We start from the raw sequence: 17,085 nt of genomic DNA on the forward strand, positions 1-17,085 counted from the left end.
TTGTGCTTTCTCTTGCTGTCACAAATAAATGGCCTCTTCGGCAACTTGATGTCAAGAATGTTTTCCTCAATGGCACCCTTACTGAACATGTTTATATGGAACAACCTCCTAGGTATATTGATTCTCGTTTTCCCACTCATGTCTACCTATTAAAGAAAGCCGCCCTTTATGGTTCAAAGCAAGCTCCTCGTGTCTGGTTTCAACGTTTCAGCTCATTTCTTCTTACACTTGGTTTTTCTTCTAGTTGAGCTGACACCTCTCTTTTTGTCTTTCATCAGCAGTCTAGCCTTATTTATTTGCTTCTTTATGTTGATGACATTATTGTTACTGGCAACAACCCATCACTTCTTGACAGTTTTACTCGTAAGCTTCATTCTGAGTTTGCTACCAAGGATTTGGGCTCCCTCAGTTACTTTCTTGGTCTTGAAGCTTTGCCCACTCCTGATGGTCTCTTTATCAGTCAGTTAAAATATGCTCGAGATATTCTTACTCGTGCTCAGTTGCTCGACAGCAAACATGTTCACACCCCCATGGTTGTTTCCCAACACCTGACTGTTGATGGTTCTCCTTTCTCTAATCCTACTCTCTATCGATCTCTTGTTGGCGCCCTTCAGTACTTGACCATTACGCTTCCAGATATTGCCCATGCTGTCAATTCTGTCAGCCAATTTTTGCACGCCCCTACTATAGATCATTTTCTTGCTGTCAAGCGTATTCTTTGCTATGTTAAGGGCACACTCCACTTTGGCCTTACCTTTCGTCCATCCACTATTCCTAGTGCGCTAGTAGCTTATTCGGATGCTGATTGGGCTGGCTGTCCCGATACTCGTCGTTCTACATCCGGCTACTCTATTTATCTTGGTAACAATCTAGTATCTTGGAGTGCAAAGAAGCAACCTACTGTCTCACGCTCTAGCTGTGAATTTGAGTATCGTGCCCTTGCTATGACTGCTGCTAAACTTCTTTGGCTTACACATCTTTTGCATGACCTCAAGGTCCCCATTCCACAGCAGCCCCTACTCTTATGTGACAACAAAAGTGCTATCTTTTTGAGTTCCAATCCCGTTTCTCACAAGCGGGCCAAGCATGTTGAATTAGATTACCACTTCCTTCGGGAACTCGTTGTCGTTGGCAAACTTCGCACCCAGTATGTGCCCTCCCACCTCCAGGTTGCTGACATCTTCACCAAAAGTGTTTCTCGACCTCTCTTTGAATTTTCCCGATTCAAGCTTCACATTCGTTCCAATCCGACGCTCAGCTTGCGGGGAGGTGTTAAGGATACTTAGCCTTTTCATTACAATTTACCATATGTATCATATTTGACCCTTGATTACATGTTATTCCTTTGTAATCAGTTTGATATTATTTCCTACTTTCCATTTCTTTTGTAATCAGTTTGATATTATTTGATTTGTAATAATTTCTTATATTCTGTAAATGATTATAAATAGTAAACTCTCACCACCTTTTCATGGGTGGTGGTTTGGCAAATATTCTTAGGGATTACTGAGAAAGTAGTCAATTTTGTATGACATCGGCCCTTCAGCCTCCTTCCTCCACCCTCTAGTTGCGATTTTTTAAAAAGGGATAAATCTCTTGCGCTGTCTCATTTGACCATTGTTTTGGCTAAAGCATTTTTCTTGCGTTAAAATATTTGGCAGCATTCCGAACAAACCTCAACTTGAATACTCTACTTCCTAGAAATATATATATATATATATATATATATTAATATATGAACTTTAGGTAAAATTTGTGCTTTTATTTTTATTTCTAATTTTATAACGAAAATTGAATTTAATTTGTAAATGGTTGGATTCATTTTTTTTTTTCTGTTTTTTAGACTATGAGAAGCGTAAAACAAAATTAATAAAATATATTTATTTTGAAATTTAACAATATTTATTTTTTAAATAGAAAGAAAAATAAAATAAAATAAAATTACTTCCAAATGACATACGCTGTCCGAGTTCAACGAGTGTTGGTTGGTGAAAGTTTCCTAGATTAAATAATTCGTAGATTTTTTTTCTTTTCAATTTTGGTTGGTTCCCACGTAGATGTGAAGTTGCCTCTATGAAGTGGAGTCTATGAGGTTGGTTGGTGAAGAGTTCATGTTACCGAGGAAGGTCTTGGAGACTTACTATAAACAATAAAAGAAAAATAAAAGAAATATGTTAGGACCACTCAACAACCAAAATTGTGAATTTTTTTTATTAAAAAAAATTAAATATTTTAAAACACTTTTCAGGAATTAATAATTTATTCTAAAGATATAAAACTATTATTATTATGAGTAAATAATATATATTGGATTTAAATTTTTAAAAATCACATTACAAATTAAACTTTTCGGTTGTAATTTATTTTATTTTATTTGTAGAACAAAGGCAGTGGATGCCACTGAAGCCAATATAACAGAGGCTTCAGGATCAGTTGATGAAGCTAGAAAGGCATAGCCAAAGTTAGCGTTCCAATCTAGTTACAACCCTAATTCAATCCTAAATTAAGACTGTAATTAAGGCATGGAATATTAACCGAAAGCAAGAAGTCCAATCATAATTGATAAATAATTAAGGTTTTTGACTATTATCTTACTAGAACGAGTAACTGTTCAGTAAGCGAACCTTTCCATAGTGTATCAGTGGAGTCAAGCTCCTTTGCCATGTTCTTGGACTGATGATTCACGGTTTAGGACACAATCACATTTCCCTATAATGGACACAATCACATTTCGATACTTGATAAGTTTAATAGTTTCTAAAAGACTAGATATGTGCACTACAAGGAAAAAGGTATATGGTGACATTTATAACGAGTCACCATAAACATAAGGTGTCACTACAACATAGCGTCACCTTCTCCACTGACACCATAGAGGGTACCAATTGGTGACGTATTTGGAAGTGACACCAAAGTAGATAAATGGTGACCCATTCAGAAGTGACACCATATATTTCTAGTGATGATAGGGTGTCACATTAAATACATCATCTTTGAGTTATGATGTCACATTAAATGCATCACCTTTGAGTTATGATATCACATCATTGTAAATTATTGTGGAATATATGATTGGTTTTAGTTGTTGATTTTTGTAATGCTTATGAATTAATAAGATTAACCTGTTTATATTTTGTCCATAAATATAACAATCATATTATATTTAACTCATTTTTTTGTAATGTTTCTGGAATAACTCATAATACATTGATCATCTAATAATATTTGTATATCAAATGTTCACAAAAGGATAGTATGTCCAACATATCAAACCCATCAAAACTAAAAAAGAAGAGTGAATACATACCAAAACATGATTTAGAAATGTTAAAGATCCCAAGATTCATGTATACCTCCATTTCATAAGCATAAAACCGGTTAACCATAAAATGACATAGAAGTCCCATCTAAAAATCTAAATTTCTCAGTTGCAATTAAAGTAACGTTTATGTCCTACAACGTATGACATAAGAGTTGCATTTAAAAACCCAAAATCCTGTTGTCTTCTTCTTTCTTTTTATTCTCCATTTCACCCTCCCAAGAGTGTATACCTACATTTCAAAATTTAATGAGTTTTAGAGATTTTTATTGAAGAAAATAAACATGGATCTATGTTATCATAAATGAACAAATCTAAGAATTAATTTTTTTTTTCAAATAGAAACATTATTCAAAGAATAAGCATTACTATACAATACCTATGGAAAAATTCATGTAGTAGCTAAGGGACTCACCATGCATGGTGATCATGATGCATCAACATGATTCATGATTAGTTGTAGCACAAAAGTAGCCCATTCTCCTCTAATTTCATCGAATTCTACTTGAGAATATGTTTTTTTTATTACCAAACTGAAATCAAATAAGAAAATAACATTAAAATGCATAACATTTGGAAGCCTAAAACTATGTACAATTCATTAAATAAGTAATACCTTTGAAGCAATAATTGTAGGATAAAAAATTATCTCTTTAATGAATCTCATAACAAAGTAGCCACATTCGAACCCTCCTTCTTGTCTTGGACACTAATCGATCAATTATAAAATAACATTAGTACTCACATATATAAATGGTGCAAATGCATAACCTAATGTGTAAAGAAAAATTTTTGGATGTCACCTGCACTAGTTGCTAAGATGGCTCCCTCTTAGATGTTTTCTTTGTAGATATTCGAAGAGCCTTATGTAAATAAGTTCAATGGGTACATTTTTAAAATAGGTAAATGTTATATGTTTTAATATATATAAATAATAAAAAAAATGTGTTTGAGGTGAATGTATTTTTTTTATTTAAAAATAATACTATGAAAAATAATAGGAAGAACTTACATGTTTATGATATCCTTTAAGTCCTCACATGGTTTGTGATGCATAGGGTCAAGATAGTTGACTATCATTTTCCTTGGCTCAAGCACTACCTAAATATAAACCCTTTAAGTCCTCATATCTATTTCTATTAACAAAATATAAAAACTTTCCAAAACTCAACTACTTAAATATAAAAACAAAATCAAATAAAATATCTAGCTAATTGGATTTTAGAAACTAAATAAACTAAATATAAAAACTAAATAAAATATCTATGCCCATGAATTAATTGAAGAAGATAGAAAGACACAGAGAGAACATGACTATGGTTATGATTTCCATCTTATCATTTCCTATCAATACCACACATGCCCATTTTAAGGTTGGACACTACTTTTGTTGCTGGACTTGGAAAGGGAACTTCAAAATTGAAAACATAAATAAACCCTTATGTAAAAAAAAAAAAACATTAAAATATAATTGAGCATTAAAATATTTACTCTCTTTCATCACTTTCATTTGAATATTAATAATCTCTTATTGAGATAGATACTTACAATTTAACAAAATATAAAAACTTTCCAAAACTCAACTACTTAAATATAAAAATAAAATCAAATAAAATATCTAGCTAATTGGATTTTAGCAACTAAATAAACTGTAAATAAACTAAATATAAAAACTAAATAAAATATCTATGCCCATGAATTAATTGAAGATGATAGAAAGACACAGAGAGAACATGGCTATGGTTATGATTTCCATCTTATCATATCCCGTCAATACCACACATGCCCATTTTAAGGTTGGACACTACTTTTGTTGCTGGACTTGGAAAGGGAACTTCAAAATTGAAAACATAAATAAACCCTTATGTAAAAAAAAAATAACATTAAAATATAATTGAGCATTAAAAATATTTACTCTCTTTCATCACTTTCATTTGAATATTAATAATCTCTTATTGAGATAAATACTTACAATTTAACAAAATAGAAATTCCTAATAATAAAAAATATAAAAATTTCTATTTCTATTAACAAAATATAAACTTTCCAAAACTCAAATACTTAAATATAAAAACAAAATCAAATAAAATATTTAACTAATTGGATTTTAGAAACTAAATAAACTATAAATAAACTAAATATAAAAACTAAATAAAATATATATGACCATGAATTAATTGAAGAGGATAGAACGACACAGAGAGAACATGGCTATGGTTATGATTTCCATCTTATCATCTCCCGTCAATACCACACATGCCTTCTCGGATTGGTCCTTTTGGGGTTGGATACTCTCAACGAAATTCTATATCTCATTCCCACTTAGATACAAACAGAAAAATCATTCTTTTTTTTTTCCTCTCTCGTTTTTTAGAAAGCATGAAGATTATGTGATAGTATATCTTAAAAAAATTCTGTACCTGTCATTCTCACACAAATACATATTAAAAATCATTCATTTTTTCCTGTTTTTCACTTTTTTTTAAGGACTTGATCATGTGTTTGGTTTAGATTAAAAAAAATCAACTAATCTATAGTTTTTTCTTCCATGCTAGAAGATTAAACCTAAATTTTTCTTCCCTACAACTCAAGAAAACACAATTCACAAAAACCATAATACAAAGATGTTGAAACAATTAATATAATGACATTAATAAAAGAAAAAAAAATGATAGATCCAAGAGATTTTGGGTTACCTAGGAGTCCACAAAGTGAAAAATGTCAGTTTTGAGCGTGTTGACTATGGATGGGTGAGAGAAAAGGTTGAAGAAGATCATGATTTTATATATAGGATTTATATATTGAGATTTTTTGGATTGTGGGTGAGATATGGAAACAATGGGATTTTTATATAGGATCCATCATTATTAATTCTAAAAGTGGGCTCATTAAGTTATAATACTTAAAAAAATTTATTTTATATGATGTCACTTCCCAAAAAATGACACTATAAATATAAAATTAATATCATTTAACTACCTCAATTGAAGATTTTTTATATGATGTGTCACCTTTATTAATTATAAACCCTATGGTGTCATTATTTTAAAAGTGACACCGTAAATAGTGACACCATAAACTATTTTTGTAGTAGTGGTGTCTCATGGATGTTATTCCAACTTATTTATATGGGTCTATAGATACTAACATATATATGAAAATCCCTTAAATATTTTTCTGGAAAACAACTAATTCAAAACCTTGAAATATGTACTCAATCAAACTACAAAGATCTCTATACGAATTAAAGCAATTCGAACACATGTAGTATAATCATTTGAGTGAGTATTTATTAAAAGAGTGACATTGAATAAGCCAATTTGCCCATGTGTTTTTATCAAGAAATCATAATACGAGCTTACAATAATTACAGTATATGTGGATGATTTGAACCTTATAAGGACTCCTAAAGAGCTCACAAAAACAACCAATTATTTAAAGAAGGAATTTAAAATGAAAGATTCGGGGAAAACATGATATTGTCTCGACTTATAGATCGAGCATTGTTCAAATGACATATTAATCCATCAATCGACATATATAGAAAAAATGTTAAAACAATTTTATATGGACAAATCACATCCAATTGATGTTATTCTCTTTCTCACAAGGACCTAAAGGACTATCTTTGGTGTTGTTCTCTTTCTCACGAGGGGAGAGCCTAGAGAACCACCTAACCCGAAATAATGGGAAAGTTCCAAAAGATATGTCAATCCAATAATAGAAACATCCAATTCTAAAATAAATAATACTTGATGATAATCCTCGTGATTTTTTTTTTCCATAAGAAAATCCAAATTTACCATTTTTGAAAAACTTTTTATTCAACTTCTTATCATATGCAATATAAAATAGAAGCATAAAAGAAAATAAAATAAAAAAGAGGGAATCCCATGGACTTAGGGGTCCTGTTTCTTATTTGGTAGCCCAAATATTGGATTTTCATGATCCAAACATACCAAAAAATCCTATAACAAAAATAAGGTTAGTGGCTTTACAAAAGACCAACATTACCCTTAAAAACCTGTTACTAGTATATTTTGGAGGACTTGAAGGAACTTTAGAGAGCCTGAAATGCTTCAAGCATTAAATGTTGCTTTTGAGTGTTAGAAGGAGTGCTTGAGCACTTCATGAGACCAAATCTGAGAATGAATTTTTGTACCTCTAGTCACTGTTTGCTTTAAAAGGACTCTTTTTTCTGCTAAGGGAATGTACAAGAATTTGAATGCTTCCATACTCATTATGGGTTACATAGATTGATGAAAACTGGATTTTCACATCAAAACCCTACACTCCAATCATTTGAACTTTACAAACTGATCTATAAAAAAACAAAAGATTTTTACATTGAATAAAAAAATCTTAGACTTATTATGGGGCTTACAACTCATCGATAGATTTAAACAAACCAATCTAACAATTAATCACTATATATATTCATCATAGTAAAAGTTTAAAATTCTCATGCATATATTTTCATCCTTAGGACCATCAAATGAATAACAAACCCTACAAAACAAGGATTAGCACACCCTAAAAGGGATCATGCTTTTCCCTAACCTAGGGTTTTGATACCAGTTGTAGGCAATGTTTGATTAATCTGTTTCCTATCCTAAAATTAGGTTAGATACATGCAATCCTCCCTACGCTTATCTAATTACTATGCATAGGAAAATATGCATTTAAAATCAATTTTAGGATCTAGATAATGAGATTAGAGTGCTTACTATTGATTTAGAATTCCCAAATCATTTCCTTGCTATGAAGAACAAATTTGAAGTTGTAAGAGATCTCATAAACCCATGATCTTCCATTCAATGACTCAACCTTGAAGCTTGGCACTTAAATAGTGGAAGTTTTGAGTGTGGAGGCTAGACCTCTCTCTTTGGAATGTAGAGTATGAATGGAAGAAGCTTGAAACCCTAACCCCTAAAGGGGTATTTATGGTGATTCCTACTGAGCTTAAGTAACTTGAGTCCACCGTGGTCTTAGGTCACTTAATTTAGCTTACAAAAGGTCCTAATTGATTAATTAACCTAATAGGACTAAATAATGAATCAATTAGCCCAATCCAAAGATACCATTCAATAACCCTTATTCAACCTTGTGTAATTACCAACATGCCCTTATGCACATAAGTGAACTAAGAGTCAATCCAACCTTCATAATCTGTGACATCAAGGTATATGAGCTTGAGTGAGGACAATTAAGGCCCATAGGATAGTATTGATTACCTCAAAATCCAATTCTGAAATTAACTTTACATTCAACAATAGAGAGTCAACTACTACACTCCAATACACTATGTAAATATAACGAGATGCTTAGTACTTGGGTCGGTCTGTGATCTAAGCACTACATCTCCCCATGAACCGGTGTCCATAATCTAATAAGGTAAAAGTTATCAAATTTTGAAGATTACCTCTACCATCTTTGAGTTCCAAATCCTCTTAGAGTGTGATCATTTGACATATTATCTAAGCTCACCAAAAACTAATATCAAATTCCACTCAAGGAATTATGATGACCATGGTTGACCTAAACACACATCCTTAAGATCACCCAAGGGAACACACTGTGTCAATCCCATTAAATATCATGGTGCTTATATTGAGAATACCTATTGTTAGTAGTTTTCATCAACAGTGGTCCAATCCATAAGAAATATATGATCACTTTAAGATCTTACCCATAGGTTAAAGTCACTACTAACTTCTGCTCAAGTTCAATATTCTTTCAAGGTTGAAAGACAATACAATAACATAGCTTAGTGAAGTCATGACAACTTGATAAACTTACATTATGGTTCACTATAGGTCCTATCCAATATGTAACCATACACTTTAGTGTACTCATCATGGGAAACCCATCCCGATGGCCAAGACTAACCATCCCTCCAATTAAGAAGTCTAATAGATTGTCTAAGTTCATGAACCAGTTGTGAACAACCCATCTACTTGTAAGGGATCCATGACTTGGATCTTCCATACAAGTCATAATGCAAAGATGTAGGTCTAAATGCTCATAAGGTATAATCCATGGACTATTGATTAATTAAAGTGAAATTTGAACTTTATTGAATAAATAATAAACCCTAAATTTTTTAAGGGCTATATCCTAATAGTAAGGAAGAATATGTGACACCATAGGGAGCCAAAGCTACTAGTTTAAGGTGTAGATATAACAAACAAGAAATTATGAGATATTGTGGGGTTTAATAATGGTATTTTTTCTATTTACTATAATAATTTCTATGGTATAGTTAAATGATTCTTTATAATCCGTGAATGTAGGTATGGTTAGCAAAAATGAATAAATCAAGGTTTTGGAACCTAAGCATTCTTAGATTGCAATAGAGATTTATATTCTGTGTCAATAATAATTTTTTTTTGGTAAATAATACTTTTAGTACACTCATATTAAAATAATTTTTAAAAAAAATCGTTGTAGGGATGAACATAAAGTATAAAAATAATTGAGTTTAAATATGATAGTTTTGATTACTAAATCTTTGAAAATATTTCTTTGTGGTGAAATTAATTTTCTTAAAATTGTTTTTATGAAAAAAGAAGTTCACTTTAATTAATGTTTCATCAGATCCATCTTTTATATATTTACTGCATGTTTTCTATAAATAAATTTATTTTTTAAAATTAATATATTTTAAAAAACATTGAAATATTGTGAATCATCTGAAATAAAATTATCAATTTTTTTTGCATAACTTTGTATGTGATACTTAAATTATTCGTTATCATATAACAGTTGATGTAAAAATTTTAAATTAATCAATTTATACTAAATAAAAAAAATTAGATTAAATATTTTTAATAACTATTTAGTGTTCGGAGCAATTCGTGTTTCTTGTTTTTAAAATAGAAAAAGCTAGTAACTCTAATATAAAATATAAGAGCTTTCTAAGTCTTACAATAAAAATATAATATTTTTAAAAAATTGTTTAGAAGTATATATTTTTCTACAAAAAAAAAAAAAAAATACATTTTATACAAAAGTTATTATCATTTTCCATTTTTAAAAGTAGCTAACACTAAGTATATAGAAACAAGCACTAAATTTTTGCATTAATTCTTTCATTGTGATGAAATGGATTTTTTTTTTTAAAATTATTAATTTCGAAAAATAAATTCGCCCTCAATCATGATTCATCAAAATTCATTTTTTTATGTAGTTGTTGCACTTTATTTGTAAATAATTTGGCCTTAAAAATATGTTATGCTTCTTAAAACCCTTTATTAAATGCTTCTTCATGTACGGTCCCATAGTTGCAAGTAGAGAAGAACTCAGGTATTATACTACAACAACCTAACTTCATTATCTTCAATATTCTTGGATTGTCTCTTAGCAATAGCAAGATAATGTAGAGTACTGCAAAATCTTTGCACTAGAAGTAGAATCAGAGAGTAGCATAGAAGAAGCTTTGTAGAGTCTAATTTATTGGAGACTGGGGGTGGAAAAGAAGGCCTTCAACTATAAAAAAACTGAAGGCAATTTAGTTTGTAATTTCATTGTCTTTTATACCTTTTCTCGTATTTGTTGTTGAATGATAAATATATTAGAAGTATATTAAACAAGTACATATGATAAATGTGTAATAAGTATATTAAAAAAACCATAACTAAAAATAATTTTTCAATAATAAATTTGATTAAGAATAGTAATTAATACATACTCAAACCCAAGTTCCTAGCAACGGAATATATCATATGTATTGAGGGTAAAGAGCTTTTCACAAAAAGGGGAAAAAAAGAAGTTTAAGGAGTAGTTAAGGAATTAATAAAGTAAAAATATTTTAAAATCCCTATCTTGTTGAATTATTGAAGATCACCTAATTAATTAGGCAACCTATTTATGAGGATAACTATCTTCTATACCTTTTCAGATGGTACAAGAATTTATCCACATACGGAGTAGTAGTTAAGTAATTGATAAAGCTAAAGTCTTTTGAATCAAATGTTGCGGAATTATGGAAGTTAACTAATCAACCGCCCTGTTTACTCTTTTAAAATTGTTGCATTACTTTTGGCATCCACATGGCTTTGCTTCTGTCACACAAATGCAGCTATCATGCAGCAGACTTCTTAGTTACAAAGGGAAAATGCAATTTATTATTTTATTCTTTTCTTTGTATTACTCTCAACAATCTTTAAAAGAACACGGTGGATGTTTATACAACTTTTGAGGGAATTTCATCTGGATAACAAAACTGTAAGAACTTGATGTCTCATCCCTTTTAACTTGAGGTTACTAATGAAGCCCTCCGACAAGCACTAATTTAAACCACAAACATCAATTTAAATAAAGAATAAAAGATGTTACAAATAAAAGACATATGTCTTTATTAACTCCTATTTGATTTAATTTGAAATTGTCTCCTTTCACTCAATTTGTAGCCCCAACAACGCTATGCAGCACAACAGTTTCAATGGTCAAATCTGGCCCAAAACCAAATAAAACACCCCAGTCCAATCCTTCACCTGTGGTGGTCCTTTCTTCCTTAAGTGATTTCTTTCTCATCTCATCCAAAATAAACAACACACATGCACTTGACATATTACCGTACTCACTTAAGATGTGTCTTGTTGCTTCAAGTTTCTTCTTCTCCAAATTGAGTTTTGCTTCGACTGCATCCAGAATGGCCGGGCCACCTGGATGAGCGATCCAAAACAAGGAGTTCCAATCACTAATACCAAGTGGGCCAAAAGCTTGAGTCAAGCACTTCTCTATATTCTCAGAAATGAGAGTAGGCACATTAGGCCACAAATGAAAGGTTAGACCCACCTCTCGTAAGTTGCCAGCAATAGCACCTTGTGTATTAGGAATGAATGTTTGGGCCGCTGAAACAAGTTGGAAGAGTGGTCGTTCAATGGAGGTATCTGGATCTGATCCAACAATTACAGCTGCTGACCCATCACCAAAAAGGGCTTGACCCACTAAAGAGTCTAAATGGGTTTCAGAAGGCCCACGAAAAGTAACAACCGTGATTTCAGAGCATACCACAAGAACTCGTGCTCCTGCATTATTCTCTGCGAGATCCTTAGCAGTTCGGAGAACGGTCCCACCTGCATAGCAGCCTTGATGATACAACATCACTCTTCTAACTTATGTTTCGAGGCCTAGAAGATTGGCTAGTTTATAGTCTGCACCCGGCATTTCTACTCCCGAAGTTGTACAAAATACAAGGTGAGTGATCTTGGACTTAGGCTGGCCCCACTCTTTAAGAGCCTTCAATGCGGCCTCCTTACCAAGCTTAGGTACCTCAGCAGTGATAATTTCTTGGCGTATGTTGAGCGATGGAGCCATGTAAGCACCCATGTTTGGGTGCTCTTCAAGCATTTCTTCAGTCAAATGAATGTATCGCTTTTTGATCATTGATTTCTCACCTATATATAAGTTAAAGGAATTTAATATATTAGCTAATGGACTAGCAAAGCAAAATTCATTCAGTAATAATGGGCAGCTTCATTATCACTCAAGATGATCAACATAAATATAAAATAGATTATTACTTATTATTACAATAACTATGTGTTCCTAGGCAGGGCAATTAATTTATATAGGATTGGAAAGAGCAGCGCTATTACGAAATATTAAATCAATGTATAGCGCCTCATTTTTCACAGATTTAATTAGTTTACAGAAAAGCAACACACAGGAAGCTTGAAGAAAACTTGGCAATTCTTGCAGGGGAATCTTAAAGCATTATGATAATTATACATATATGTATGTAATGGATGTTCCAATTGATGCATGAATATATATACTTACATATGCGGTTGAACTTCTTCTTCAAGTCGGTCATGTGCTCGCTTTTAGTGACCCGGAAATAGTAATCAGCGTAATCGGACTGGTAGACACAGTTGTCTGGAGTAGCAGTGCCAATGGCTAGAATGGTGGCCGGCCCCTTGGCACGTTGAGCGTTTCTAATGTCCTCCACAGATGCCATTGATGACTAGTAAAATCCCCCACAGAGCTTCAAAGCGGTAGAAGAAAAGAGAAGAGTATGCGGACTGGTGCTTGAAGATGGGTTGCCAAAGCAGTGTGTGAGCGTTGGGTATTTATAAGTATCAGAAATGCTGTGTCCACTTCCAACCCACTTGTAGCTGGTGGTGGGGTCTTGTTCAATACTTCCGTGCTGATTTGAGTCACGTGGAGGGGATTACTGAGAAAGTAGTCAATTTTGTATGACATCCGCCCTTCAGCCTCCACCCTCCAGTTGCGATTTTTTAAAAAGGGATAAATCTCTTGCGCTGCCTCATTTGACCATTGTTTTGGCTGAAGCATTTTTCTTGCGTTAAAATATTTGGCAGCATTCCGAACAAACCTCAACTTGAATACCCTACTTCCTAGAAATATATATTTGTGCTTTTATTTTTATTTCTCATTTTATAACGAAAATTGAATTTAATTTGTAAATGGTTGGATTCATATATTTTTTTCTGTTTTTAAATTTCTCAATAGTCTTTTTGAGACTATGAGAAGCGTAAAACAAAACTAATAAAATATATTTATTTTGAAATTTAAAAATATTTATTTTTTAAATAGAAAGAAAAATAAAATAAAATAAAATTTCATCCAAATGACATACGGTGTCCAAGTTCAACGAGTGTCGGTTGGTGGAAGTTTCCTAAATTAAATAATTCGTAGATTTTTTTTCTTTTCAATTTTGGTTGGTTCCCACATAGATGTGAAGTTGCCTCTATGGAGCGGAGCCTGTGAGGTTGGTTGGTGAAGAGTTCGTGTTACCAAGGAAGGTCTTGGAGACTTACTATAAACAATAAAAGAAAAATAAAAGAAATATGTTAGGACCACTCAACAACCAAAATTGTGAATTTTGTTTATTAAAAAAAATTAAATATTTTAAAACACTTTTCAGGAATTAATAATTTATTCTAAAGATATAAAACTATTATTATTATGAGTAAATAATATATATTGGACTTAAATTTTTAAAAATCACATTACAAATTAAACTTTCCGGTTGTAATTTATTTTATTTTATTTATAGAATAAAGGCAGTGGATGCCACTGAAGCCAATATAACAGAGGCTTCAGGATCAGTTGATGAAGCTAGAAAGGCATAGCCAAAGTTAGCATTCCAATCTAGTTACAACCCTAATTCAATCCCAAATTAAGACTGTAATTAAGGCATGGAATATTAACCGAAACCAAGAAGTCCAATCATAATTGTTTTAAAACATTTTTTGAATCCAACATTTCCTTATGAAGATATAAAGGTATTATTGTGATATTTTTAATAGCAGATTACTCAATAATTATTAATAATATTTTAAAATAAAATACATATTATAAAACAAAGGAAATTTGATTTTAAAAAAATTATTTCATGTTCATAAATGAAAACATTAATAGATATTCTCTTAAAACTAATAAATAATTTTTTTTATTTAAAAAAAGCATCTTGATGTATCTCACAATATTTTCAAAGTCGAACCAGTTATTAAATAAAAATCGATCAATAGTTCACTGGTTAGATCAATGATTGAATTACGTAGAATAATGATGTGAACATACATGATAAATATGTAATTTACATATAATGAAAATTAAAAATATACAAATAATTAAAATTATTTCATCTTTTTATAGTTAAAATTTAGCATATTATATCATAATTAGGATAAACAATGAAATGTAAAAATATTCATGTTTCTAATTCTATTACATAATATAAATGTATCATTTAAAAATATATGCAATGGTAAAATAAAACTTTGTTAATATTTAGCTTGATTAACATTTCAATAGTCATACATTATACCATTCTATTATCTTAAAAACTACTTCTTCTTTTTTCTTTCTTTACAAGTATTATTTTTATGTACATTATACTAATGATTACTGTTATTACTATTTTAAAAATAAAAAGCAGGAACCATATTTAAAACACATAGAAATGTTAAGACCACTTAACAACCAAAATGTGAACCCAAGTTTTGTGTATTTAAAATAGAAAAATAAAAATAAAAATTATTGTTGCAAAACCATAATAAATGCAAATAAAAGTAGAGACAAATATATATTACTTTAACAATATATAATGGGGAGAAAGAAATTAGAGAAGAAAATTAGGAGAGATGAGAGAATGAAAAACAGAGAGAATGAGAGACTGCTTCTTTTCTCAGGATGCTCCTTGCATAGGGGATGGGAAACCTTTCTATAGACTTTCTAAATGGCTTCCATTAATATTGAATTAATAGAAGTCATAAATAATGTTTAATTAACATTTATTATAACGATGTGGTGGCATTCACCACTTCATTTATAACAATTATTTTAAACATTTTTTCAAGAATTCAAAATTTCCTTGTTAAGATATATTATTATTATATTTTTAATAGCAAATTAATTAATAATTATAAATAATTTAATATAAATGTATGTTGTAAAAGAAATGAAATTTGATTTTTAAAATTTATTTTATTTTTATAAATAAAAACAATGTTATTCAAATGTTTAAAGTAAATTAAACATATATGTAGACCCTTGATTTTGTCCCTTTAGCACATGTCTTTAAGTTCACTTCTAGTGCTCCATAGTAGTTCCTTGGTGGTCCATTGTTACTCATACTATACTTACCTTTTTTGAGCCACCTCGAAGACTCTGATCGAGAGATTTATCTAACCCCATTGTGACCCTCGGCAACCTTAATTTGCACTTTAGGTTAGACTCATCTAGGTTCACCTAGGCCCACTTAGATTGACCTAGGCACCTTCCAGCTTGCACACATTCACCCTAGGTCACTTAGGCACTTTTTTCATAATAGGTCATTTTGGACATTTGTTTGGACTTGATTTTGATTCTTGATTGCATCCGTTTTTCATTGTTTTCTATTGCTTTATTTTTATTTTCAAATTCTAATTGCCCATGTGATATTTATTTGTTCATTTATTTACTTATTCTTTTGTTAGGTTATTCATTCATTCATTTATTTATTTTTTAGGAAATTGCTTGAGATTTTGAATCTAATCTTTTAAGTTACATGGAATAATATTCTTTTTTCTACTTAACTACGTATGTGATTGATATTCTTTTTTTTTTTTTTTTGCCCTCATTGCATCATTTGAGATTTTATTTATTTATTTATTTATTTTAAAATATTATCTAATTTCTAATTTTTATTTTTTGTATTTATCTTTGTATGATTTTGGTGGAGATACTTGGGATCCGTTAATGGAGAAATTTTAGGAGGGTTGCAACCGACTCATCTTTACATAGAGACTTGGTGCACGTTGAATTTTAGTGAAGCAAAGCACACTGACTTGTCTTCAGACGACTGCAAGAGGATGCATGAGATGCATGTGAAGACTTTTTCATGGCAATTTTTGGTAGAAAATCACGGGTATGAAGAGTAGAGGGTTATGGAAGACATGAACAACTCAGGGTACTATGAGCTTGGGGCTTTAGAAGCTATGAATAGCTCAAAGTTGTGGATGATATGAACATTTCTTCGTTGTAAGCCAAAGGCTCTAGTTACTATGAATAGCTCAGGGTTGTGGATGACATGAACGACTCTGGGTCGTGACCTTAAGGCTCTAGATTTTATGAACAACTTAGGGTTGTGGTTGACATCAATGACTTTAGGTCGTGAGCTCAAGGCTATTAAAATGAACAACTCGGGATTTTGGATGACATGAACGATTTTGGTTGTGATCTTATAGGTCTAGATCTATGAAAAGATTTGAGTGGTAGAGCACATGAATGATTCCATGTCATGAGCTCAGGTC

At 31.1% G+C, this 17,085-nt stretch overlaps 1 long non-coding RNA gene and 1 pseudogene across 2 annotated transcripts; both read right to left on the minus strand.

Annotated features, from left to right (window-relative positions):
• Nucleotides 1–3,503: 3,503 nt before the first annotated feature.
• Nucleotides 3,504–4,081, minus strand: LOC132254511 (uncharacterized). Its single transcript, XR_009466809.1, has 3 exons — nt 3,936–4,081; nt 3,699–3,852; nt 3,504–3,551 (listed from the first exon to the last, which is right to left on the minus strand). It is a non-coding gene; the product is annotated as an uncharacterized LOC132254511 (long non-coding RNA).
• Nucleotides 4,082–11,482: 7,401 nt separating this feature from the next.
• Nucleotides 11,483–13,378, minus strand: LOC100249387 (stilbene synthase 2-like; annotated as a pseudogene). The gene is made up of 2 exons (XR_077707.5): nt 13,106–13,378; nt 11,483–12,720 (listed from the first exon to the last, which is right to left on the minus strand). The product of XR_077707.5 is annotated as a stilbene synthase 2-like (transcript).
• Between the last annotated feature and the right edge of the window lie 3,707 nt (nt 13,379–17,085).

This window comes from Vitis vinifera, chromosome 10 (assembly GCF_030704535.1).
Source record: "Vitis vinifera cultivar Pinot Noir 40024 chromosome 10, ASM3070453v1".
NCBI lineage: Eukaryota > Viridiplantae > Streptophyta > Magnoliopsida > Vitales > Vitaceae > Vitis > Vitis vinifera.